The sequence below is a fragment of the Sphaerodactylus townsendi genome, linkage group LG08 (genome assembly GCF_021028975.2).
Source record: "Sphaerodactylus townsendi isolate TG3544 linkage group LG08, MPM_Stown_v2.3, whole genome shotgun sequence".
Lineage (NCBI taxonomy): Eukaryota > Metazoa > Chordata > Lepidosauria > Squamata > Sphaerodactylidae > Sphaerodactylus > Sphaerodactylus townsendi.
Genome location: NC_059432.1, coordinates 66,900,660 through 66,926,677, shown reverse-complemented (window position 1 = coordinate 66,926,677; position 26,018 = coordinate 66,900,660).

The following is a 26,018-nucleotide window of genomic DNA, read 5'->3' as shown; positions in this document are numbered from 1 at the left end:
AGAGATGGTGCTTCTTGAGAGGGACAGCAGCAGCAGCAAGTACTGCTGGCAGTGTAAACCTCCCATGCCCACCTCACAGTTCGAGCAAATGATATCATTTTACTTATGAGCTGCTGAACCAGCAGACCAAAGTTCATAGAATGGGATGCAATGCACCAAGTAATACCTCAACTTTCTGTATTCTTGTAGCAAACAAGACAGATGGGGCAAGTGCTTGTGGGATTAGGAAGCAGTTGCCTACACTCAGTCCTAAGGACCTTCTGGCTGCTCTTATACCCAGTTTTGACCTACTTGCCTTGCACAGGATGTTGTTGTAGTACATAATTCTAGTGCCATCAGAGCTACGCATTTATTTAGAACTGGGTTTTTAGAAAGCTGAAGTTCATCTATTGTGCTTGTTCATCCAGTTCTTCCCCAAGCAATCTCCCATCAAGGAATAAGGACTATTAACAGTCTAACAGACTACTCCTTGGGTTTCTATGGGCTAAGAGCTAGATATCAGGCATTGCTGAGATTTTATGCATTATAAGCTCACAAGTAATAAAACATTGATGATTATAGCTCACTTCCCATGGCAAGATGAATTCACTTAATTCAAAAAGTCAGCTGACAGATGCTGAACATAAGGAAAGTGCATGGATGCTCAAATAACTTTTTCTCCTCTCAGGAAATGAGGTCAGCTTATAACTACCACCTACCCTCTGGTTTAGTGAAGGATCACAGTATGTGTGACTCAGAGTATCAGTTGGAATTTTAAAAGCATTTATTTGGGGGAAATAAACGTTTGGGTTCAGTGGGCAAGCAATTGGAGTTCCTGGGAACATGCTGCTTGAAAGAGCTTCCACTCATTTCCATGCAAATATCTTTGTTTGAACTTGCATATACCAGCAGCACTGGTAAAATAGTTTATCAAGCAAAACGATTGTTTCTGCTGTATATGTATCTATTTCAGGAAAAATGCATTGTTTTGGGAAATTGAGAAGGCACAAATCAAGGAATGTATCTGCTCCAGTAAACAGAACTCATTATTTTCCTTGTGGCAGAATGCCTACATGGCATCTAGCTTGTCACTCAAAAGCTCTTTACAAGATTATTTATTTCTAGCATAAATGTCATTTCTATATAGGACCATGTATCTATCATGACATGTGACCAGTAATAGCCAAGACATCTAAATTGGAAGAGATGTGTTGGACATTAGATTTTGACTTCCATCCCCTTGAACCTAACGAGGACCAGATTGAGGCCCTAGAGGAACCTAACTGGATCTATGTATTGTCAAAAGCTGTCACAGCTGGAATCAACTGGCTGTTGTGGGTTTTCCAGGATGTCTGGCTATGGTCTGGTAGTTTTTGCTCCTAATATTTCACCCACCTCTATGGCTGACATCTTCAGAGGTATGTCATGGCGAATCTTGCTGTGACATAACTCTGAAGATGTCAGCCATGGATGCAATGTTAGAATATTAGAAGCAAAAACTATCAGACCATGGTCATACAGCCCAGAAAACCCACAACAGCCAACTAACTGGATACCTTTTATACTTCTCTCAACTGCAGCATTTCCCACAAGCTGTTCCTGTTGCCCCTTTCCCACTAATGTACTGAGGCACTAAGGCAGCAAATAAGTAGCGGGGCAGATTCACATCAAAGGCCTCAAGGTAGTGATACTGTGTGGAACAAAGGAACAAATAGAAAGGGGGAGGGGGTAATAGCAAAGGCTTCAGTTCCAAGCCTAACCCACTCTGAACTAAATCTGGAGGCAAGACTATTTTCTAAGTATCTAGACAGTGAGAACACTGTCACTGCACTTCTATGCAGTACCCTCCTACGCTTCATGACTTCAATAGACTTTGGGTGATTCCGCACAGCACATTATGAGCAGAGCTCGACTTGTGTCTGGCTCGTGTAGTCTGCACAGGCCAAGATCTTGACACAAGTCCGACTCACTTTCGACTCAAAGCCAGGTCTTCTCAATCCCTGCTCCGACGTAGTACTTTTTGAATGAACTCGTGTCCAGCTCAACTTGCGCGGACTGTCTGCTGAGCTTGACTTGCCCCTCCAGCCAATCGCGTTGTTCCTGTCTCTGCCCAATCAGGGCTTAGTTTCCTTTAACCAATCATGGTGTGCTTTTGGCCAGCCAATCATAATCGACCTTTGAGAGCAGGTGTGCAGCCGGAAACTCGCGGCGCCGAAAAGCATTTACTGGACTAAAATGAAGCAGGGGACTGTAACTTGTGACAGCTTGTTCTGTGGTTTGTTGGTTCAAACAGAAATCTCTGGAGGAGGGAATGCCTATTTTAAATGATGAATTGGTGTTTAATTCCAGATTAGGCACTGCTGCCAGTCTTCCACGTTCACTTTCTCACCAGTGCTTTCTCATAGGAAATGAGTCCTGTCTCTTTACTTTAGTTTATTGCTGGAATGCTGGGTACAGATTAGAGCAATTTGAGTTGATAGCGAATCAAAACATGCTTTTGTGTCACATTATTTCCCATTCTTAAAGGATTAAAGTGTGTGCACATGGTACAGAGACTGTGAGGGCGGGGGAGCTGCTGTTTGGCTGTTGTTTCCCATTCGGACAACAGCATCCTTCCTGAAAAGGGGGGGGGGGAGAGGACACCAAGGAAAGCGGTTGCAGAACCACCCAGAATGGCTGGAGGATGATTACTCCAGAAGGGATAGTTGACTTTGAACAGGCAGCAGTACTAGGAAGTAATAAATACTGAATCGTGACAGCTCCTCTATTTGCAAGAGGATCAGAGGATCCATGTGCAGGGAGACTTGGTGGGGGGGGGGAGTTGGTGAAGGTAACCAATTGGGGAAGAGGGGCGGATGACGCACAGCAGAGTAAGAAGACACTTCCTTGATAGAGCTATTAAATGACAGGTGACATGTGAGATCAAGGAAGGAAGGAAGGAAGGAAGGAAGGAAGGAAGGAAGGAAGGAAGGAAGGAAGGAAGGAAAAGGCATGAAAGGGTATCACAAGGTAGCAAAGAGCTCCTCCAATTCAGGATCCACGATGGTTCACCAGCCTGTTTGTGTGGAAACACATAAAGTAGCAACTTCACGACTGTGTCGTAAAGTTCCTCCGACCTTGCGACACGCATGGAACAAAAGGATTTTCATGTTTCCCATCATGGGAAAGGGAACCAATCGGGGCAGAGGGGTGGATGACGCACAGAGTCGCCCCCACCCACTGAGCTTAGGTAAGGAGAGCCGAGCACGGCAATGTGCAGATTAACCAACTTTTCGTGGCAGCATGAGCTTGGCTGCTGTGCAGACAGATAGCGAGTCGAATTCATGAAAAAAAATTCAGGGGGACGCAAGTCGAGCTCAACAGAACATGCTGTGCGGAGTCACTCTTAGAAGGGTGTAACTCTGATTTGGAGTTACACTGTGAATTTGTAGGAGGTGAATTCATCCATTGCTACGTGTTATGTCTCACAGCCCCATTGAAGTCTCTGAGTAAGACATTCATACATGAATGTTTGTCATCCATATATTTTCCTATACAGTATTGGTTTATATGCTTTTGTTCAGTGCTTGGTCAATATATATGCTGTTCAAATGATGCTAGTTATTTCCAGATTAAATAATAAGCTTGTTAGCTGAACAATATACAACATCCCCAGTTAATACTGCCAATGCATTCATCATCAAGTAGGTTCTTCTACTTCTGTTCTCCTCTAGTCTTCAGCTATTCTCATCTTGATACAATTACTTTCTTGGTTATTATCATTAACAGTTGCTCACTAGATTGCTTGTCCTCTTATGTACTCAGTATAGAAACACTGTGTTTTCTTTTTGCTTTCTACCATCATCCTTTGTTTTGGAATCCAGCAGTTTAGTGATGGGCATCTTAGACATGCTCCGTATTCTGTTGCTCAGTATGGTTTAAACTATGGTTTTTTGCAGTTACTTATAATGGCTTTTGTTATGATTGGGGACCCTGAAATTATGGCAATCATGGCAATTGAGAAGGAATAATAAAATGCGAGCTGGGAAGAGTCAGATTACAGGAACTGGGTTCTGCTGGAGATAGCCCATCTAGAATTAAAGTCAAATGGAGGAGATGCCAGTTTTTTAAAAATCTGGATACCTGCCAAATGATGTAATTGGACAGCTTGGGGATATCTCGCACAAGACACAGGATGCTTAACTCTAAATTGGGATTTGGTTTTATAACTCGGGGTGTTGGCACTGAAGATGAATATGCTTTTATATGCAGGCCCAAAAATCATATAAGAATATGTAGACCCAAGGTGGGTTTGTTACAGATTCAACTTTTCATAGCCACATATAAATCTTGGATTATCTAATTACTCGGCAGCAATTTCCTTTTCTCTGGCAGGTTGGAGAATTGCCAAGATAGTGCTGTTTTCTTCATTGTTTTCTGAACTATAATGATCTGAAGCTTTTCACTTTTGACCTGATATGAAATGTTGATTAAATGTAGTGTGCCAGATGGCTATTGCAGCTCATGTAGCATCATACTTATAGTTTGTCCAATAAAAGCTCTTCAGGCACATGGTACACTTTAATGTTGAACTTGAATTTGGTTTAATTGCCTTTCTGTCGTTGAAAAATTAACTAAAGTGCAAAGAAGTGCCAAAGTGAGATTAGTAGAGTATGGTTTACATTAGATTGTCATGTATAGTTTTAATAAAAAGATTTCTGCAGTGTAGAGATGTCAAAACGTTAGGAGTCTTGGGGGACTCGAATCTTATAGACCTTAGAATGCCATGTTGCATTTCATCTGAAGAGTAGGTAAACCAAATCTCCTTGGTCTTACTGTTGCACATGTATCCAAAGTCAGGTTTTTGCATTGCTTCTGCAGTGCAGTGTGCAAGCCCTTTACAGTAGAGATATTTAGTACGGAGAGGAAATGTAAACAATGTGTGAGGCATGTGTATATCCAGTTTCTCCCACATCTCTAAAATAAAAAAAATGCTTTGTAAATGTTGACCAACAGTTGAATGCCAAGGGCTATGAATCTGATCGTTTTGAAGTTTTGGTTACCTGTGTAGTTTTTTTAAAAAAGAAGAGCTGCATATTTCTTCATAAATTGTCAACATCATAATGAAATTACTTCTGAATCATTAAATTCCACTTGGTGCACAGTGACATCAATGTAACAGCATCTTCTAATGGCAATCTAATGGCAAAATAGATGTTCAGTACATTTAATAGAAAATAAAAGAAGCCAACCATTCCAGACACATTCAGGCAGAAGTTTATGATCTTCTTGAACAGCCAAGGTGTTTTATAAGGTGTCCTTCAAATCATATTTCTTATAAAGCAATTTCAGTTAGGTTATCATGCTTTCACATGACTGAAATTTGTGTCTGACTGCTTTGGAATCATGCTGGAGACAATTACAAATTGTGGAATTTCGAGATGTGAACTTTGCCATCTGGCCACCACTCTATTGCTATGACATTGCCATTTTATTTTATGAACAATGAAACCATTCTCACAAACACGTTTATACTTTGGCTTTCCTGTGACTCTAGTCAAAAGAAATACACTAGATAAGAGTGATTGTGTTGAACTGAAACAATAAACTTGTGTGGCAAGGAAAAAATGACTTTCATTTAATGTGATAATTTTTGTTAAAAGTGACTAAAATTGAGCCCAAAATGTGTAAAGAGTTTTTAATAGGACATTTTCCATTCATTTTCATATGTCTTTTACAGCCTGGAATTGTATTTCCCCTTGGTGGAACTACAGCTCATCAGTTATCTTCCAATCAACCAAAGCTCTTTCCTGCTGTTTTTAGTTGCTGATTGCCTAGCCCACAAGAAAGAAAATATTCCCAGGCATACTTGGAACTATTAAATCCCATTCATTTTCTTTTATTCTTGTCTAGAGAAGTTGTACAATCTTGTAGATTACAATTGCTTTTGTAACCTACTTCATAAGGCAGATATACCGTTATCTTGGCTGTATTCTTGTAGCTTAATTATATATTATATATTATGTATTTATTTATTTATTAATTATATATTATGCAATGACTAAGCCTTGGCCATTTGATGCTAATGCACCTCTAGTTTGGGCACAGAATTTTAATTGGATTGTCATTTCCTAGTCTTGGATAGTTCTACTAAATGTATAGCTAAATGTAATATGTATTTGTATACCTTTTATCTCAGGTTTTTTATTGTGTTATGATTATTGTTATGCCAAATAAAGGCTTATTATTATTATTATTATTATAAATGTAATATGACCACAGAAAGTATTCAGAACAGAGCCTAAATAATTTGTTACAATGAAGATTAATTACTACAATGGAAATGTGCCAATGTTTGGTATATCCCAATATTCTCTGGCATAAAGAAAGTTTTTACATTATATTTCTTTTCTCAGTTTTTTCGTAAACTTTTGTGCTGCGATGCATGAATTTGATCACAAATTGCAAGAAGCACCTTTGAACACTCAAAAAAGATTCACTTTTTACTGAGCACTCAACTTAAATGTACTAGGGATGGGCATAATGAAATTCCTGAGTGCAAGATATACACAGAAATCACTTTTTCACTTCACTACAGTAATTTCCAAGAATGGCAAGACAAATCTGGGGTTATTGGTATAATGAAACTCCTTTCTTTGAGCCAATCCAAGGTTGTTGTTTTTTAGTACAGGTGCTTCCAGCAATGCTGCATGTGATAGTCTTTTTATTTAATTCCACTGATTTCCAAGGCAGTAACATGTCCCCCTCCCAATCAGATCCTTGCAACAGAGGATAACAGAACATGTCTACTCAATAACCTTTGGAGTTGAACTGCAGGCATATGCTACTCTCCTACATACCTGCATTTGTAGGGGCGAGCCTTCTTCCTCTCTTCAAGTAGGATTGCTAGGGGCACCTTGCTGTCTTTGGGTCTTTCCCCACTTACCTTAATCTCCCTCATGCCGCACGCTGCTCTCAGTGCGCGGCATCCCTGGCACGCGCCCGTGTGTCCCCACGACCCCGCGCTCTGTGCGGGGTCATCACAAGGCGCCGTTTAAAAGCGCCAGGGATGCCACCCGCTGAGGGGGCACAACAGCGGCAGCGTCGGGGCGGCTGCGCTGTCGCCACCCCTGTTGTGTGGAGTGCTGGGGGACCCCGCGCTACTTGAGGAGAGTAGTAAGTGGGGAAAGGCCCTTTATCTTTCTAAATAGCTGCCCCAGCCTCACCAGTAAATCCCAAATTTAAAGTAATTGTTCTAAAGCTTCAGAACCAACCAACCCCGCCACCAGAGTTTTGAATCCTGAGCTGGTAATATCCTACAGAAACATAAGTACATCCCCCTCCCATGAGTCCCAGGTACAAAAATATAGCAATTTTCTTCTTTGTGTTCATTGCCATTTTGGCACATATGCATTCTTGCAATGCTGTTCTGTGGCTGCTTCCCCCATATACTCAATCCATACATTTGAAAAAAAAAATGAACGTAGAAAAGAAGTGCTTTTTTTGTTGTCTCCGTCCTACTGGGTTAGAGGTCAGTAGCGAGGGAAGATTACATGGCTCCTCTCTCTAGTATCCCATCCTTGCCCATTTTGCCTGCCAAATTTCCCAAACCAAGTGTGTTTCCATAAATCAAATTTCTGAACTGGATTGCAAATACTTTGGGCATTTTCGTATTGCAGTTCAATCCAGGAAGTTCTAAGCACATGCCAGCATGATGAATAGAATTCTGCAGATTGCGTAGGTTTAAAAAGCAGCCCATATACTTGAAATGTAACTGATTTTAAATTATGCATGACCTGCCCATGATGCCCCAGGGAATATATTATCTAAGAAGCCAGTAAATTGTTAGTATGCATCAACTGCATCTATCCAGCCAGCTGCCTAGCTGAATGCTGCCAGCTGTACAGATGCAAAAGTGCTCAAAATACTGCTAATTTTTTTACTGAGCATGAAGTCATTGTGAGCTTTGAAATTTTTGAATGTTCACTTGTGCAAATCAAATCCTCATTACTTATAAAGATGTAAGCCACAGATTTTCTCAGCCCAGGTAAAGCAAAAACGTAGCTATGTTGTAAAATAAATTAATTGCCAGTCATCATTCACTTCTTTTTCCATTCCTTGAATCTGTTCAGTATTTATAGTGCAATTTTAGACATGCATTGAAAATAAAGGAACTAGAAAAACTGGGATATTCTTTTTTTTTATCCTCAGTTTTTTACCAGTAAAATGGGATATATTTGTGGCCTACTTAAAATTGTTGGTGATAGGTGAATGAGATTTTTGTTTTGTGAAATGTCTAGATAATAATGAATTAAAACCCATCTTGGATTGCCCAGACTTCTTAGCTAAGACATACTTTCCACATCTCTCAATTTTTAAAGCAATCAATCCCCTTCTGATAGAATTTCATGTATTCCATGGATCAATCCCCTTCTGTCAGATTCCGACTAAGCACATTCCATTGGCTACCAATCCCTCTGCATGTGTTTGCTTTGCTGCAGGTATGTACCTTCAGAGTGCTGCTTGTAAATTTCCATTTTTAGAACCATTTTTGCAGGTACAGAAGTAATATCCTTTTTAGAATGCTTTGACTAACATCAGAACTTTTATATCATCCAATGTCACAGAAAATAACTGTGCTCATACATTCAGCTACTAGTTGTCAACAAATGAAGGATAAATCTTGTGATATTTGTGTATTTATTGAATTGATTTGTTTGGATCACTTGTACACTGCTTTTTAAACAATTTGCCCCTATACAAAACAAGATAAAATGTAATAAAACAATGGGACAGATATCAGCAAAATAGGTTAGCACAATGTTTTAAAAAAGCAAGTTACAAAAATGGAAAGCATATGAAAAATTAGCAGCGACAGCACAATTTAATCCACTATCCCTAACCAAGTTCACATACATGTTTGGTGCCTTCATCCAGAACTGCTGGAATTAAGAAAGTGATAGAAGTACCAGTCTTCATAGGTCAGTACACAGTACTTCCAAATTTCTACCTAGCTGTGTCAGTCTTCATTTTAGTATATTAAAACACACAATTGTTTGTTTTGCTCTGAAGAACATTTTATGTGGTGTTTAAATAAATGATACTGCAATACTGCAATTCATGAGACCAGACAATGGAGTCAGAGAAATAGACAGGAGGTGATATGAATGTATACAGCAAAACATTGCTGGCAGATGTATTTTTTATCCTGCTCATCCAGATAGCTAGCAGTTTCCTAGGCAGGAGCAAACAATACAGATAAGAAGGACTTTGCTCAAAACAAAGCTACGTGCTTCAGACTCTGGAATTTTATTCTTGATCTGTTTCATCCTCCATAAATCCATCTGTTTCCTCTTCTTGCTGGCACAAAATGTTAAATGATAAAAGCTTCATAAAATCACAGTGAACTGATTTGGTGTTTAGTACAAGGAGCAGGAGCCCTAACCTGGATACCCAGGCAGGCTGATTTAGTTAGAGCTCAGAAGCTAAACAGGATTGGCTTTGGTTAGTACTTGGGAAGAAAGCAGTGATACTACCTCTGGCACTCTCTTGCTTTGGAAACCCTACCGGACTGCCAAACATTGCTGTGACTTGATGGCACTTGACACACCCGCACAAAAGGAACTGAAATGTATGTCTTGGATTTACAATTTCTAAAAGTCAGATGGGTCTTGGAGTTTTGTCAGAATTACAGCCAGGCTACAGAGTTTCATTCTCCTGGAGAAAATAACAGCTTTGGAAAGTCAACTCTATGGTATTACAATCCCCCAAAGTTCTTTCCCCGCCCTTTCCCAAACTTCACCTTCCTCATTCCCAAGCACACTACTTAAGAATTCCTTGAAGACAAGGAGGGGGCAGTTCTGTGATCTCCCCTCCTATGGGAGAACTCTGATTCCATCCAAACAATTCTTGGGGATCCTCCATCATCAAAGAGCATCATTTTGTGGGGTTATTTGTATGTTATGGGAAGAAGAAATGGAAGAAAATTCATACAACTGCAGAAATCATTCCCTTTGGTGGAATCCTGTTTTTTTCAAGCCCAGTTGTACTTCTTTTCATTTTCATGTAGTAAGTTGCTTGGTTGGCTATTAATGGACTGAAATGTTTTTGCACATCTATTTGCCTTTCGCAGTTGAATTGTATCATGGACCTTTTCCACACAAGTCATCTAATAGTATCTTGCTGCCAAATACTACCTTTTTTTGGATGGTATTTCACACACACACCCCTCCAGAAATGTTTCCACTTAACTTTTCCATAAACACTTCTACTGCGATGTTTCACCCAAACAATTTTTGAGCCAACCTCCCTGAGTTTGCAATCATATTACTTTATTATTTATTTCTTTGCCCCACCAAACACCTGGCCCCTATCCATGCCCGATGTTAAATCACTGAACCTCCCCCTCAGCCATTTTCTCTTTTTCTTGGATTTTTCCCATCCTCACCCTCCAGCCATTCCCACCCCTCTTATTTTAAAATTCTTGGCATGAATAAGTGAGTACCACACCAACCTCATTGCTGTGGGAAAAGGCTAGGGAATCATGAAGAGCTGCTGATCTTTCTCATGGAATCAATCTCATTGCAGATTGACTTTAACCTCACATGAAAAAAAGCTAAAATGATGATAGGAATGAATGGTAACACAGCCAAATACATTGCAAATTCACATACCGGTAAACCTCCACACTCTGCACATTGGCATTTCACTGATTTAATCCATCCTGCACACTTTTGTTTTCTCAAGCAAACAGAAGAAATTTATTTGGGCTGCTTTCCTTCTCAATTGTGTAATAGTCTGATAGTGTGATGGTGCTTATGTGCAAATGAAAATTGATGAACACGTTGGACCTCTGGGTTTTTTTGGGGAGCATGCAAATGTGTGTAATGGTAGATTGTGCCTTGGTTTGTGGCATCCAGTTTTAGTGCAAACTTTTCCAAACACAAAGGGAAGTGTTTCTGAGAGTGGTAACTTGGAACATAGGGTTTGTAACTTCTGTATGCTCTTTCGAAGCAGAGATTCTCAGACATGAAAAAACTGCTTGGCTGGAAGTCCAGATCAGACAATCTGAGAAACAAGGGAAGCAGGTTTTGAAACATAGCGGCTATGGTGACAAATTAATGCATTAAACAAGGGCTATGCAAGGGCATTAGCAATATAGCAATTTGTTTCATCATTACTAAAGGCATGGGCAAAAAAAGGATGAAAGGTGGTCATTCAGCTGGTCATCCATGATGTCACAAATGACGTGAAGCCCCCACCTCTTCCAGTGTGGACAAGATGAAACTGATTAAAGTAAAAAAGAAACAACATTTTGAAGGGAGGAAGGTGAACAAAAAGTGTAGGAAACTATTGGATCAACAATCCCTCAAATATGGGGCAAATGCTGCATGTGGAAAAGACCTTGGATTTTGAATTATAAGGCTGTTCAACCTGTCAGTCTTGTGAAAAGTGGTCTTTTCCTTGTAAGAATTAAGATAGCTTGCAAAGAGTCAAGAAACTATAGGCGGTTTTGCGCAAAAGTTAAAAAGATAAAAAGAATGCTATGCTGTGCCTTATCACATGCTATTAAAACCATTTCAGAGCAATCAACTGCTTCCAACCTAATTCAGATAACAAGGGAGCATTAAAGCATGGGTCATATCTTTCTCTTTTTTCCCCATGGGGCTCTCATATAGCTACACTGAGTTGAGTGTACAATTTATATTCTGCATGAACAGGAGAGAAATAAGTCCTAAATATTTAAAACCTGATTTTGTCAAACCATTTTTGCTTCAGTATCAAAAATGCAAAGGTAATCTTTGTCTCTGTAACAGTAACAATCTTATTTGCTGTCAAAGAACACGCAAGTGGAAAAGAGTCACACCTGATCAGTTTCCCAAAGGAGTTGGATATATTCTTCAGGATAGTGCAGATTTGCAGAAGGAAATATCATGAGGTTTTCTCAACAAGAATATTTACTATTTGCTCAGAGTTGGCCAAGATGAAATAAAATATTAAGAAAGAAAATGAGGATCCTGCCAGGAGGCGCATAATTTTCACAAGCTATCCAAAGCAGTATATTATATATTAATTGGCAAACATTAATGCATATACAATGATTCTATGGCTTGTACCATATACAAGGTAACATTTTAATTATGTAACAAGCTATGGAGCTGGAACAGTATAACATGGGAGGAACTGGAAATGATTTTACAATTATAATTAAGAAAAAAATAAATTATTGCTTAGTGTGTCCCTGAATTTTTAGTTGTACAGAAACAATGACAACTAGGAAATACATGGGAATGACAGAAAAGTCAATTGATAGGAGACTGGACAATACACAATGGAACAGGTGTTGACAGTGGTAGTAACTGACTGTCACACGAACAGGCACAGGGAGAGATAGAGAATCAATACGAGAACAATTAATTGAAACTGTCTGGAAACATGTAGCAAAAGGATGGTGCAAAAAGACTCAAAAAACTTTGTCTGTTTTGTGGCCTGAAACCAGTTACTGCATGTTGTAAATCCAACAGTATAATCCAAAGCAGAACCACACCCTGGAATAGATTTAGAAGAAGGATGTTTCTCTGCTCAGGACTGCATTGAAAGAATTCCAATCAGAAGAGGACTGGGGAGGGCTTTAGGCTCTGAAGTCCAGAGGATTCCCATTTTGTTTTGCTTGCATCCTGAAACCTTACTTTATCTTATAATTCCAGATACAAGTTTATAACCTATAACCTATAACCTATGAAGCACCATAACCATCCATTAACCTTCCCTCCAAGATCAATTTTAATTCTTTGGCACTGAGCAGAGGTGAGAAGCTTTCTTCTGCAATACGCTGTCTCCTCAGCTTACTATGGCTGATTCCTCACAGTCAATTAATCGTGTGATACGCAAAATATCAAGGATTCAGGAAGAACTCCCCACTGTCTGATCGATGAACAAGGATTCATCCCAGTTCTGGTGCTCATTCTCCCCCTTATCCCGTGTCTTTGCTGAACCTGCTTGAAAGTACTACTTTTTCAAAAACACATCTTTGATCCAGTTTGGAGGAGAGGATTGGGGTCTAATCTTGGTTTAAATTTTCCACCATGGAGTGTGATGCAAATGTCTTACAACCAATCAGCATGCGGTGGGCTCTCATGGTGCGGTTCTCGCAAGAGCATGATAACTAACCAGAAACTTGGGCAGGAAGGATGTGCTGACGCTCTGACATCATAATGTGAGCACGTTTTTGCGCTGGGGGGGGGGAGGTCCCACCCCAACACAGCATGACAGCTAATCAGGAGAGATTACATTTCTTGAATCCGAGATAGGCCTAGATGTCTTCACTGGAAACATGCTGCGGTGGGGAGGTTGAAACCTCAATGAAAAGGTGCAGTTTATTTTCAAACTTGGTTTTATCTAAATTGAATTTCTCAGTGGGGATTCAGCATATGTCAAAAGGCAGTACTAACAAGGGCTTTGAGCATCCCTCAATGAGCTTGTGATTGAGGAAAAGTAGCAAGAGGCAGTAAGCAAAAGGCTATACCTATGGCTGTAGGCATTATTGAGGGTAAGATGAAACAGGCTGGGCTGAGGTCAGAGTTCTCTAACACAAATTAGCTGGCCAGAATAAGCAAGTATGAGAATGGGGGTAGCACTAAATTAAACACATTCAGAAGATAATTACATATTAAGGGATGGGCTGCCCCAGAAGCAGAACACAATATCAGCTATAAGAACACTCCTTCTGAGGCTAGGAGATGAAATTACAACCTAATCCACGAGGAAAGGTGTATTATTTTTATATTAATAGGGTAAATAAATAAGAAATGCAAGTTGTTTTTGAGTGCTTGAAAATCTTGCTCTGCCTTTCCTGGATCTGGAGATTTCAGCAGTCATATATACAAGCCATCCTGTGCAGCCATATAGACTAGAAACTTGCTTGTGAAGTTTGTTTGTGTGTTTGCTTAAGCAGTTTCATATCCTCTTCAGCCTGAATATACTTAGGATGTAATCACAAATCCAATGATATATTAAACTCCTGCCCAAAGCAATTTAAAACACAACCATAGAAAACCAATTAAATTAAATTAGAAACAACACCCATACCCTCATATAAATTATATTTCTCTCTCACTGTTCCCTCAGGCAGCTCAAGGTGCCATGTGCAAGGCAGCCTCTCATGTGGCACTAACCAAGCCCAAACCTGCTTAGCTTCAGCAAGATTACTGTATTGCACACCTTCTGATCATCCTCCAACCAAGACCTAGCAGAACTGCAAGAAAGCATAAACATTGGCTGTATCTGGTTGACTTGTGCTCTACAACAGCTCTGGATATATGCTTGGTATTGGCCACCATCTGGGATCATGTGAAATAACCAGCAAAAAACCCCACAGGTGATCTATGAGGCCTGAAATAGTATTGAAATCTAACCTTCCAGGCAGGTTAATTCCTTTCTCTTATCCCCAATAAGCAGACCTGTTGTTCAAATATGATGGCTGGAATTGAAATGCAATGCCACTTTCTGCACTATAGACCAGGCTTTGTGCTAATTTTTATTGTACTTTATTTTACCTTGCCCTTTCCTGGCAGGGCTGGGCTCAGGCCCACTTACAACAACAAACATCAATATATAAAACATAAGATGAATGTATACGGTAATTAAAACCATAAATCGTAGTTTAGTGCAATTCCTCCTCCCACCCCCCACCCCACCCCACCCCGTGGTGTGAATGCTATGGCAAGAGGCTGACACCCAGCTGAGCATTGCAGCAAAAGCAGATCAGAATCCCATGCGCTTCTTATTGCAATATCCCTCACGCTTCTTATTGCAATAAAATGATTGGCTATGGCCAAGTAATTTCCCCAGCCATGAGTGTTGTGTGTTTATTGGGCAAAGGGCTCAGAGAAGGAGTTGTCCCATCCTTGGGCGGCAATAAGATGTTCTTTGCTTTCTGCACATCAAGTAGGAAACGTCTTCAACCCATCTTGGGGGAAAAGACTGCTTGTTTAGAGGTTTCAAAAAACCCTGGATTGAGCAGAAATAAAATGTCCTGAGGATGTCTTGAAGAAAAAACTGTGTGAACATTCTCTCCAAAACACTTTTCAGATCCTCAAGATGTTTTACTCGTATTTACTTGTCAGACTATGCCAGGATGCTCTGCCTTGGGCCCATTCCAGGAAGCAAAATGTGGAGATATTTGTAAGTATGGGATTATTTATCTTTTAATTTCTTTGCTAAGTGTTCCACCTTGTGTCTCCAGATTGGTCCGAAGTACCTGGCCTGTATAGGATTTATTTTTGGTTATTAACATCAAAGATCTTTGGGTGTGGCTTTACTTTTATGGCCTCTTTGTGGAAATCCTAACCATTTTGTCAGCCCATGGTTCAGGAATGGCCCTTGCAGGCAGGACTGGATGGCTCTGGTGAGAGCTGCCGAATCCCACTCCAGTGGCCTCTATGGACTGTGCCACTGTTTTGCAAGGTGTAAGTGACTGAAACATCATTTGGAATTCATTCATTGCTTTCCCTACCCCCTTCTCAATCCCTCCCTTTCTGATACTGGTGCAGCAGCTTGTGCTACTGCACTGACACTGCCCTTCCGCTGGCACTCCTCAGCTCTGCTGGGCTGCTGCTCTGGCCCACTGGCATGTCTGACCTCTTGCCAGCAAATTCACCCTTTGCACAGGCATTAGGGGCACCTGCGTTGGTGCAACTCTTTTGCCTCTTCCAATGCTCTTTTGCCACCCCTTGGATTGCACAGAATCACATGTACTGAATTTTTCCACTGTTGTGGATTTTTAATTTGCAAGCCCCTTGGGAGAACAAGTATGGCTATAGGCAATCATGCCTTCCATTACTCCTTATAGGCAAGCATGTTTCCATTACTTCCTAGTGGCACGTGTGCTTCTATTACTCCCCAAGGGCAAGCGTGCTTTCCATTATTCCCTGGGGGAAGCATGCTTTCCATTAGTTCCTAGAAACGAGCATGTTTGCCCTAGGGGCAAGTGTGTCATCCATTACTCCCTAGGGGCAAGCACATGTTCTATTATTTCCTAGGGGCAAGCACACTTTCAGCTATTTTTGAGGGGCAAGCGTGCCATCCATTATTCCCTATGGGCAAGTTGTTTTCTATTATTCGCTATGGGCGATCATGCTTTCCATGGGCAATCATGTTGCAATTATTTCATATATGCAGGTGTGCTTTCCATTATTCCCTATGAGCAAGCATGATTTTGGTTATTCTCTATGGGAAATCATGCTTCCCACTTGAATCCTTGGCTTTCCACTATTCCCTATGAGTAGATGTACCTTCCATTATTCCCTATGGACAATCGTGCTTTCCATTATTCCCTATGGGCAGGGGTAGGGAACCTGCGGCTCTCCAGATGTTCAGGAACTACAATTCCCATCAGCCTCTGTCAGCATGGCCAATTGGCCATGCTGGTAGGGGCTGATGGGAATTGTAGTTCCTGAACATCTGGAGAGCCGCAGGTTCCCTACCCCTGCCTAGGGGCAATCATGCATTCTCTATGGGCAATCATGCATTGTCAATGGGCAATCACTCTACTTAGATTTAGTATATCCCCAGTAAAAAAAGCTGATCCGAGTAGTAAAACCCTCGATAACCTGAACAGCTATCTGGGCTATTGGATTTCGTCCCTTTAAAGTTTAAAGGGACTCTTTTGCATCATCTGGTCACTAGAAATCCCTTTAAACTGGCTTGAAATTTTTTTTCCAAACTGGAGATCCCCCCCCCCCCTATACTTATTTTAGCTGGGCATTTCTGGTGGGCTTTCTGGTGGGGAATAGTGGCACAGCTAGATGCTATGAGTGGGTTGGAGTTCCTGGCATCACTTCCTCAGAGTGTTCTGCTAGGGCCACTCCCCCCTTGCAGCTGCGTACCATACCAAACTCCCTAGGAGTTTGGAGTGAAGCGCAGTTGAATGCACATGAGTAGGACTCACCTCACCTCATCTAAATATGGAGATGGGAGCAGAGCCAGCTGCCCTTTCCCTGTCATCTCTGTGGAGCTTGGGTGTGATGCAAGCCATCTGGCAATCTTTACATGGAGGCTGAGAGTACAATTCAAAGCTTGGCTTTAGTTGCCGCTTTTTCTTCTGAGTTTCTGGAGCTTTGACTGTTGAATCCTTGGATTTCTGCCTACCTCTGGGATTCCTGCTGCGTGCTTACTGCTTGGAGAGAAAGATGATGAAGAAGAAGAGTTCGGATTCACAGGACCTTTCTGTCCTGTGAGGAGTTTCAAAGAAGCGTACACATTTCTTCCCCTCCTCTCCCCACAACAGACACCTTGTGAGATAGGTGGGGCTGAGAGAATTCAGAGAGAAGTGTGACTAGCCCAAGGTTACTCAGCAGGGGGTTCATAAAATTTGACCCTTTCACCCAAACTTCACCAAACATGCGGGCTCTTCTAAGAAGAGTGACTTGCAGATTTTGCCCTTGTGTTTTGCAGCTCTTTTTTGCCAAGTACCATGCTGGTTTGTGTGCAATGACTTACTCCTGTTGAATCAGGACCCCTGCTTCCATCAAAGGATCTGTGCTGCAGCAGGCAAATGCTCGCTCTATCAGACATAATCTTACCCTGCTGGGGGAAGACCTTTTCCACCAGGATGAAAGGGAGCACTGGATCCAATGCCCATCTAAGGCAGCAATTCAGTAAAGTTGTTTATTTTGGACATAAAGCATGTTATGCAAGCTCTTTGAGATTCTGACATGATTCTCATTTCAGAGAATAGGCTATGGCGTGGCATGTCTCACTATAGATCTATGATTCACTCAGTGTCAATTGAATTTCAATAACTATGCATGGCACAAGGATTTATCAAGTTGTAAATGTTGTACTAAATAGGCAGAGAGGTAGCCAGCCCATTTTGGCAAATATGTTGATGGACATCAGCTGTACAAAAAAAGAATATCTGTGGCTGATGTCTTTCATTTAGCACACAGTACTGGTTTTAACCATAACATGTATATGATTTTCTTTTGCACTTAGTACAAGTAATTGGATGCCTTGCAAAATTAATTTCTTTATTCCCCACAGAAACTCTCAGCAAAATCTGTAGTTAGGTGGCTCTGATTCAAATTATAATTAAGTTCTCAGCTATTAAAATGCTGGTGACTTACTTGAAGATGGCAGAGTCTATAGAGAATAAAAAGAGAAGAGGATCATCACTGCATAAGAAAGGCAATGAGGATTTTGGGAAGCTACACAAAATGTGGATTAGCAGTGCACAATGCTATTTGGATGTCTGATTATGCCATAGTGCTTGTTTTTGACTAGACAGATGCTATGCCAGTAAAATGTCATCAGCCCCAAAAGTTCATAGGTAAACTATAAAATGAGTTTTCCTTTTTAAAAAGAATAATAAAAATATAGACATCTTTAAAGTAATAGTGCTCATCTTTATTTCAATGTTCTCTTTAAGGTCAGAAAGATAAAAAAAGAAAGCACAAATGTGAATACCATCATATTTTAATAACTAAACTATATCTCTTTTTCATACCTGTGAGAGGAAAGTGCCGTCTCTATGGAACAAAGTAGGTCTCTCCTAATTGACCAGAGGGAATCTTGCTGATTAAGGAAACTCACATTCAGTTAAAAATTTATCCACACTTACACAGGAGATAACAGAGTTATGTCTGGATCATTTGGCACAGAAAGGGAACTTGAATACTTGATCCAGACAACATTTTAAATTTTTTTAGATGAGCTGTCTTCAAAGACACGATTTCAGAAACCATGCCAATTTTTGTATCAAATCTTCATGTCTTCAAAGACAGCTCGTCAACAATTTTAAAAGGAAAACTATATATTACTAGAATCAGCAGGACAAGCTGAGTCCAACCATGTACTTTTGAGGCTGAAAAGGCACCCAGGACCAGAGCCTGCAGAGCAAATAGCTCAACAAATAGCAGCATACATGGAGGATCCCTGCAGCACCATAATATGTAAGGTACCAGCAGCAAAGGAAAATGATAAGAGAAGTTAATGGTCAGTAGGGAAAAATAAGACATGACTTGCAGTTGCAGATGACTTCAGGAAAAAAGTCCATATTTTAGTGACTTCAAAAGAAGATGACTCAAGCTGAAATAAGGCATGCTGAGGACATCTTGGAGAAAAAGCTGTGCAGAGTTCATCCCCATGATGCCAATTTTCCTGTCCTCAGGACATCTTATTTGTGCTGTGCAGAATGGAGTCATGCTTAACAAACCAACAACAAATCTTAGTCTGGCTTTCTGGTTTACTGCACCATCTGCATTCAAGCATCATCGATCAGATCACAGTTCATAAGCCATGATTCGTTGAGAAGTTTGAATAGAGCCTCAAGAGGCTTTATAGGAATGGAAACAGGGTGAGTAGACTAATTGAAATCAAGGAAAGTTAATGCAATTCTCAGGCAGCTTCCTCAAGAGGATTCAAAAAGTTGTCCTCTGCTGTAGAAGCTGCAGCAAATAGGATAGCTCAACAGAAAAAAAGAACAAAAATCTGCAGGGCTAAAGAAGGGTGATGATAACAAGAAGCCAAACCCCACCCCCCTCTCGGGATCAATTCATTCCACAGTCACCCTGCTTTTCCCTGTTTAAGCTGGATCCAAGGAGGGTTTTTTAAAAAATCTCTTTTAACTATGGAAGTCCTAGGAGCCCAGATCATTCTCACAATGAACATATAATCTGGATGCTCCAAAAATGCAAGGATAAAATCTGATTTATCAGGTTTTATCAAATGCCCTGAAAGCAAGACAAGGGAGGACCTATTGAAAGACCAAGCTGAGTGTTTTCAGGGGCATGGCACAGCTAGTAGTGAAAGTAATACGTTCAGATTCAAAGCAGAATGTGGTGATCTAAAGCTTCTGGGGTAAAATTTAAAACCTCATTTCATTGCAGGCTGGAAAAAGACACTATCTTTATTATCTTAGTTTTCATTTACTTTCTGTTTCTGCACTATTCTTTTTGGCATCAAGTAGCCTATTTGTTAGACTGCTGTTTTCAATTACATGGTAAAAAACATTCCTATACGGAAAAGAGGTGTCAAGGAAGTTGTCATCTGATACCGGAATTGGAGTTTAAGCAGTGACTTGCAAGGAAATTAGTTGTTCAGGAGGTGCAGTGGGAAATGATAATTAATACTATATCAGTTTCTCACAGGGAAAGCTCAGTCCATATCCCAGTGGCTCTAGGAAGATGTCAACTTGAGTTTCGCCATGATTTGCAGTTCAATAAAGTCTATTCAGTGGCACAACCATGTCTTCATTTGGTTCTGCCTGCATGACAGCCACTTCACACTCTGCCCTGCCCCACTCCCTCTATGCCCCTACTGTGACTCCCTTTGAGGGCTGCCCAATGACATGACCCAGAGGAAGGATTCTCTGGGGTCCTGGGTGGCTGTGGATGATTGCGTAGCACTGGTCCCCAATCATGGTCAACTGCCAAACATAGCAGTGGCCCAGCAGCACCAGAGTCAACAGCTGGGGGAGGAGGCACTGATGCAAGCAGACTTGATATCTTCAGGGGGCACTAGTAAGGGAGGTGGGCAGCCAACTCAGACCCTGGGTGCTGTTGCAGGGAACTTGGAACCCTTGCTGGGGCCCTGGAGTGGGAATGACTGGAGACCTGCCATGGGGCAAAGATACTTTCTCCTGAATCATGGAGGGGTTGGCAGCATCAGTGGCAGTCACAGCCAGGCACTTGGAAGGGTGGCTGAATGTTACAAAGGACATAAAGGGCATCAACTGTACATCAAAAGGGGGTGTACTGAAATGAATGGCAAGATTTTTCAGGGGGATAATGGGAGATGCTGGAGTGTCCATTGGGCATACTAGGAACCAGGAATTACCAGTTGATGTGCGTGGGCTCCAGTGAAATACATTACTGCATGCAAAAATTACAGTGAGAACAGCTTTAGAATGATTGTCTCTGAACATGGATAGATTGCTCTGGAAGTAGAAGGGTCATAATTCCAGTCCCAGAACACTTCTGCTCTATTGAGGAGGATTTTGGGGATTGGTTGGTGACGCATGTGCTCTCACATCTGAGCCTATTCCAATGCCCCCTATCCTATTCCACCACTGGAGAGGGAGGGCAGGGGGTGGTGCAGGGTCCTCCTCAGCAGTATGGCCAGGATGCTGGGAGGCATGGCCACCAGTGAGTGGAAGATACCCTTGACTGCACAAATTATCCTTGACATCTCCCTGTGCCCCTTCCAAGGTTAGGGCACCCTTTGCACTGTGTGGGCTGAAGCCTACTTGGAGTCTATGCAAGAGCGGGATTGCTGGGTCCCTTGCCAATTGTGTCAACTTGTGATAGGAGATGGGGGTGTTCTGCAGATATGGAACCAGCATCCCTGACCATGCCACTTTCTGCTCCTTATCTGTGATGAATGCAACTCTGGGCTCCTAGATCTGCTAACCCCTGACTAGTTCTCCCTGCTCTGTCCACAACAGTCCAGCCATCACAACAAAACACCTGATTGGGGTGCTATAGCATTGTGAGAACATAGACATGGCTGAATCCTCACAAACCCAGCTACTCACTCTTTTTCCTACTGGTTGCTCACTAACCAAACCCTTTAGAGAGTAGACTAGCAGCACCACATTTTTACCAGTGGCTGGCTGGGACTATTTGAAGAAATATTTCTGGTTTAAGTATTGTAGACACTTTGGATAACTGATTTTATAGATGAATACTATCAAATGGGAGAACATTTGGAGAATGGCTAAAAATGGCTTCCTCTCCCTAAGTACAAAGAAAATTAAAAGACACCCCATGAGATTTCATGACAAAGGGTGACAGAAGTGAAAGGACACAGCAACTCTTATCTCTGTCTAAAGGGAACTATAAAGCAAGGGATAATGGATTTGTGTGGCAGCAAGGAAGATTTAGGGCCATTTATAATAGAAATAAACAGCCTTTCATCACCTGCATTTGAAATATATAAATAAAATCTAAGTTCACAAGGATATACATTCAGTTTTAAAAAGGACTTCTGCATTCTGTCAAACCCTATTAGCATTCATATGTGGAAACAAATAAGGTGTGAGAGACTCAGGGGTATCTTTAATATCATGTGTGAAAATAACTTAGACTGGATATAAGGGAAATCTTCTTACCTGCAAAGAAGATGGAAAACCTATTAGGAGACTGAATAACCTTTTTCCAAAGATTTTTTACTTACAGAATCTTGCAAAGGAATGCATTAAATGGCCCTTCTGCAAACTACATGTCAACCTGCAAAATTCTGTCATTCAGGACCAATGAATGTCTTGCTCATGTATGTTTTAATGCAGTATTTCAGCAATACCTGATGTGCTGGATGACCTTCAACATGTCTTTGTTTCTTGTCACCTGCTTTCAATAACTTGGCTTTCTGAAACAGCAGGGTATGAAAGTAGCAGTTTGATAGTGATGTGTTTATTAAAAATGTTCTGAATTTTGACCATTCAAAGCAAATAAAGAAAAGGGGAAAATTCTATAGAAGATGCTGAGGTTAGAGTGTTGATAGATGGCAAGCCAAGTACATATTCATCAGCTGTGACAAATGTGTGGATTTTCAGCTGCATATCTTAATCTTTCCATAGCTATTTTTTTGTTAGCAGCTATGTAAATATTCATTGTTATTGCAAGCATGGAGCAAAGTGGAGAATTTAAAATATGGGGCACTGGATATGAGAAAGAAGTATGTGCATAATTTTATCATAACAATGGAAATGTGGATAGTTCTGAAGACGAAATAATTTGTCAAAACAGAAAAGCTGCTCTCCAGCATTTATGATGACTCCTCTTCTCTGCTAGTAATCTCAAGTGTACCCAATTTAGATTCTTTTAGTCTCCCCTTTTGCCTTCCATTTCCCTGGAAAGTCTGGTGTTAGTCACACAAGCATGATTAATTTGATTCTGCTCTTAGATTTGCCTGTGGTTTTAAAATATACTCTAATAGAGTCCAGGCCCAGTGTTTGGGCTACAATTATCTCCTTAAATATGTAACTCACTGAACTCTTAGATCTGCAGAGAAGACCTGTGTACTACAGAAGGTATTTAATGAGCTTCCAGTTCTGCTGTTTAGTGTTGAATGGCTGTTTCCTCATTATTATGTTATGAGGGACCATAGAAAGGTTTTCAGGTATGAGGAGTTTTAAACTATGACTAAGGCTATTTTACATGCAAAACTACCCATAACTGTAGTTGTGTCATGGTTTTTTGTTTGCACAGGATTTTCCTCCTGCGAAGAGGCCCTCGCCAATCTGATCCATCATTTTGCCCTCCCTTATGTTTTTGTTGCTTCCATGCAACCTCCATTTGGGGAGACGGTCTGCTGCCTTTTTTTCTGCTGTCTTTGGTCTAGCATTAGTTGGCTTGAACTTGTCAATTTCTTGTCAGTGTGGCCATGTCTATCCAGCAATAGACCTTCAATGTGGGAAGAAAGAAGAAAGCCCTTCTGATCCTTCTGAAATGGTGGCCTGAAGAGTGTGAGGAACTGCTGCAGTGCAGGTGGGGAAAGACAGGGAGGAGCAGAAAAACCCAAAGAAAAGATGGCTGTGAATTACCACGGACCGAAGTGGCTGAGTGGGGTGGGCAAGGTGGAGTTTCCCTGTTCTGACCTCAAGGAGGGCGGAAGCAGGTGGTTGGCCATGTTGGGCCAGGGCAAGCACCAGCGCACCGGCATTCTCCGGCCACATCAGGAAAGGGAAGGGTAGCCTGAGACTTTAAAGGGCCAAGCCATCCTTTGTGCCACCATGTGCTTGGGCCAGCTAGCAATTTGCCTGCCCACCTTGCCCTTACTTTGCTTGGCTTAGTTAATGGATGCTAGATTGTCATAGCCGTTGGCGGTTTGGTGTATGGGTATTGATCTCGAAGGACCAGGGGAAGGGAACTGGCTAGCTAACCCTTCCCCTTGGGAATGGCTGACAGCAGCAAGGGGCTACCACCCTGCCAAGAGAGTGTCTGGGGAGTACCTCTTGCCAGGAGCGTCTGCCTGGCAGAGCCCCACAGCAGAGCGAAGCTCCAGTATGAGTCATCCACCCACGGGAGCTTCACTGTGATGCTTATATGATCATATCAAGACTCATGCTGCGCCTCATGCTTCTAAGTGATTAATAAAGAATGACTATGGCCAATTGATTTACCCCAGCCAGAAATGTGTGGTGTGATTACTGGGCAGGGACTTCACCTTGAATGAGCTCCACCCTCGGATGGGAAAGCAAAATGCATGCTGATGTCCTTTGTTTTCCCTGCGAAGGGACAGGAAAATTTGCACTTTCATAGTTTTTAGAAACTGTGGCGATTCTTTGTTCTGATGGTGGGGTGACTGCCAAAAGGGGGACATGTGTGTAACTGAGAATCCAACCCCAAAGGAATGTATACACAATGCGAAGCAGACCACAAGTGTGTAAATGACCTAAGAAGATTCTTCTCAGGCTATCTGTACTGTGACAGGTTTGAAGTTTGAATATATATGCATGCACATGAATTCTAGTAGCTGAGAGATATCTTATAATGTGGCTCAACACAGTGTCCAAGATCCTTTAATCCAGGCCCATCTGTATTTGCTTCTGTAGTTTATACCATCTGAAAATGAGTACCTGTGATTATTTTCAGATTTGCATTTGCAAAACTAATTCTGCTTTACATTTTGCAAAATATGCATGCATTTACACCTGCTTTGGATAGAGGACTTGATAAAAAAACACTTTTCTGCTGCTCTTAACACTGATCTGGAGATGACATAGTAAATACTTATCACTGCTTATTATTTATAGCAGCACCCAAAATAAAAGGAAACCCATACATGATTAAAATGTTCCACTACCTTTCCATGGGCTCACAAGGAGAGGGATCTTGAAAGAAAGGCACTTTGAACACACTGGATGAAAATGAAAGGAGCAATAATAAGGGAAGTTATATGATACCTATATGATAATTAATCTAACAATACAAAAAGAATCAATGGAAGCAACACAGAGTATCATCAAAATGAAATACAAGAGAAGAGATGAGTTTTTAATAATTTATTACAGGAGGCCTGTCAAATATCTCCTGTGAAAAAGTTCCATGTGGGGTGGGGGCTAAGAGAGAGAAAGCATGACGAGTATCAGAGAGTAGCAACTTAGTAAGAATTAGTATTTGTTGAACAGAGAAGCTGAGAAGGAAAAAAACAAAGATAAGGGAACAAAGATAAATAAGAAGGGGGGACCATGAAGACACTTAGAAGAAGTTTAAACTTAATGGTGAGGCTGGAGGCAAAGTTTGAAAAGAAGGATGAACAACAAGGAGAATGATAAATCAAAGCAATGGGTAAATTAAAAAGACCAAAGGAAATGAATAGCAGGAACAGAGAACTAGAAAAAGAACGGGGAAAAAGTAAGCTGGAACTTTGAACAGGTAGCAGAATGAAGGAGATAAATTTTCATTCTATCAGAATTTTGGTGGTGAAGAAAACAGATACAGCCTCACTAAGAAAAGTGTGAATGAGCCAACTAACCCTAATATCAACATAAACTTAACTGTTGTGCTGTAGAAGAGTGACATGGGTTAACAATGAGATTTGGAAGATGGTGACAGAGGTCTCCCCAATGGGGCTGGGCCTGCCATTATCTCCTGAGTACAAAACATTTTTCATGGGAATGCTAACAAATGTTACAATCTTACTGGTTCGATTCAAATTTCTTTTTTCCTGTAGTGAATCAAATTGTATATTCATATCATGGAATTTTGCCATTATACATTTTTTAAATTTGTGTACCAATAAATTAGCATTATGCATTATCCATGCATTGTATTTGTAAATGGTGCATGTGCATGCATTTTGTGCAATTTTATGCAAATCATGCAGTACTTTATATATATATATTGCACTGTAAGTATAGTATAAATGAAATTACTGTATAACAGAGGCGTTCCTCCCATTGGGCAAAGTGGGCAGCTGCCCAGGGCGCCACCTTGTGGTGGGCAACAAAATTGCAGGTTCATTTGTGGGGGATTTTGTATTTTCAGTGTTTTTTCCATTTTTGGCCTGCAGGGGCGCAACTTTTAGGCTAGCAGCACCAAAATTTCAGGGGTTTTTTT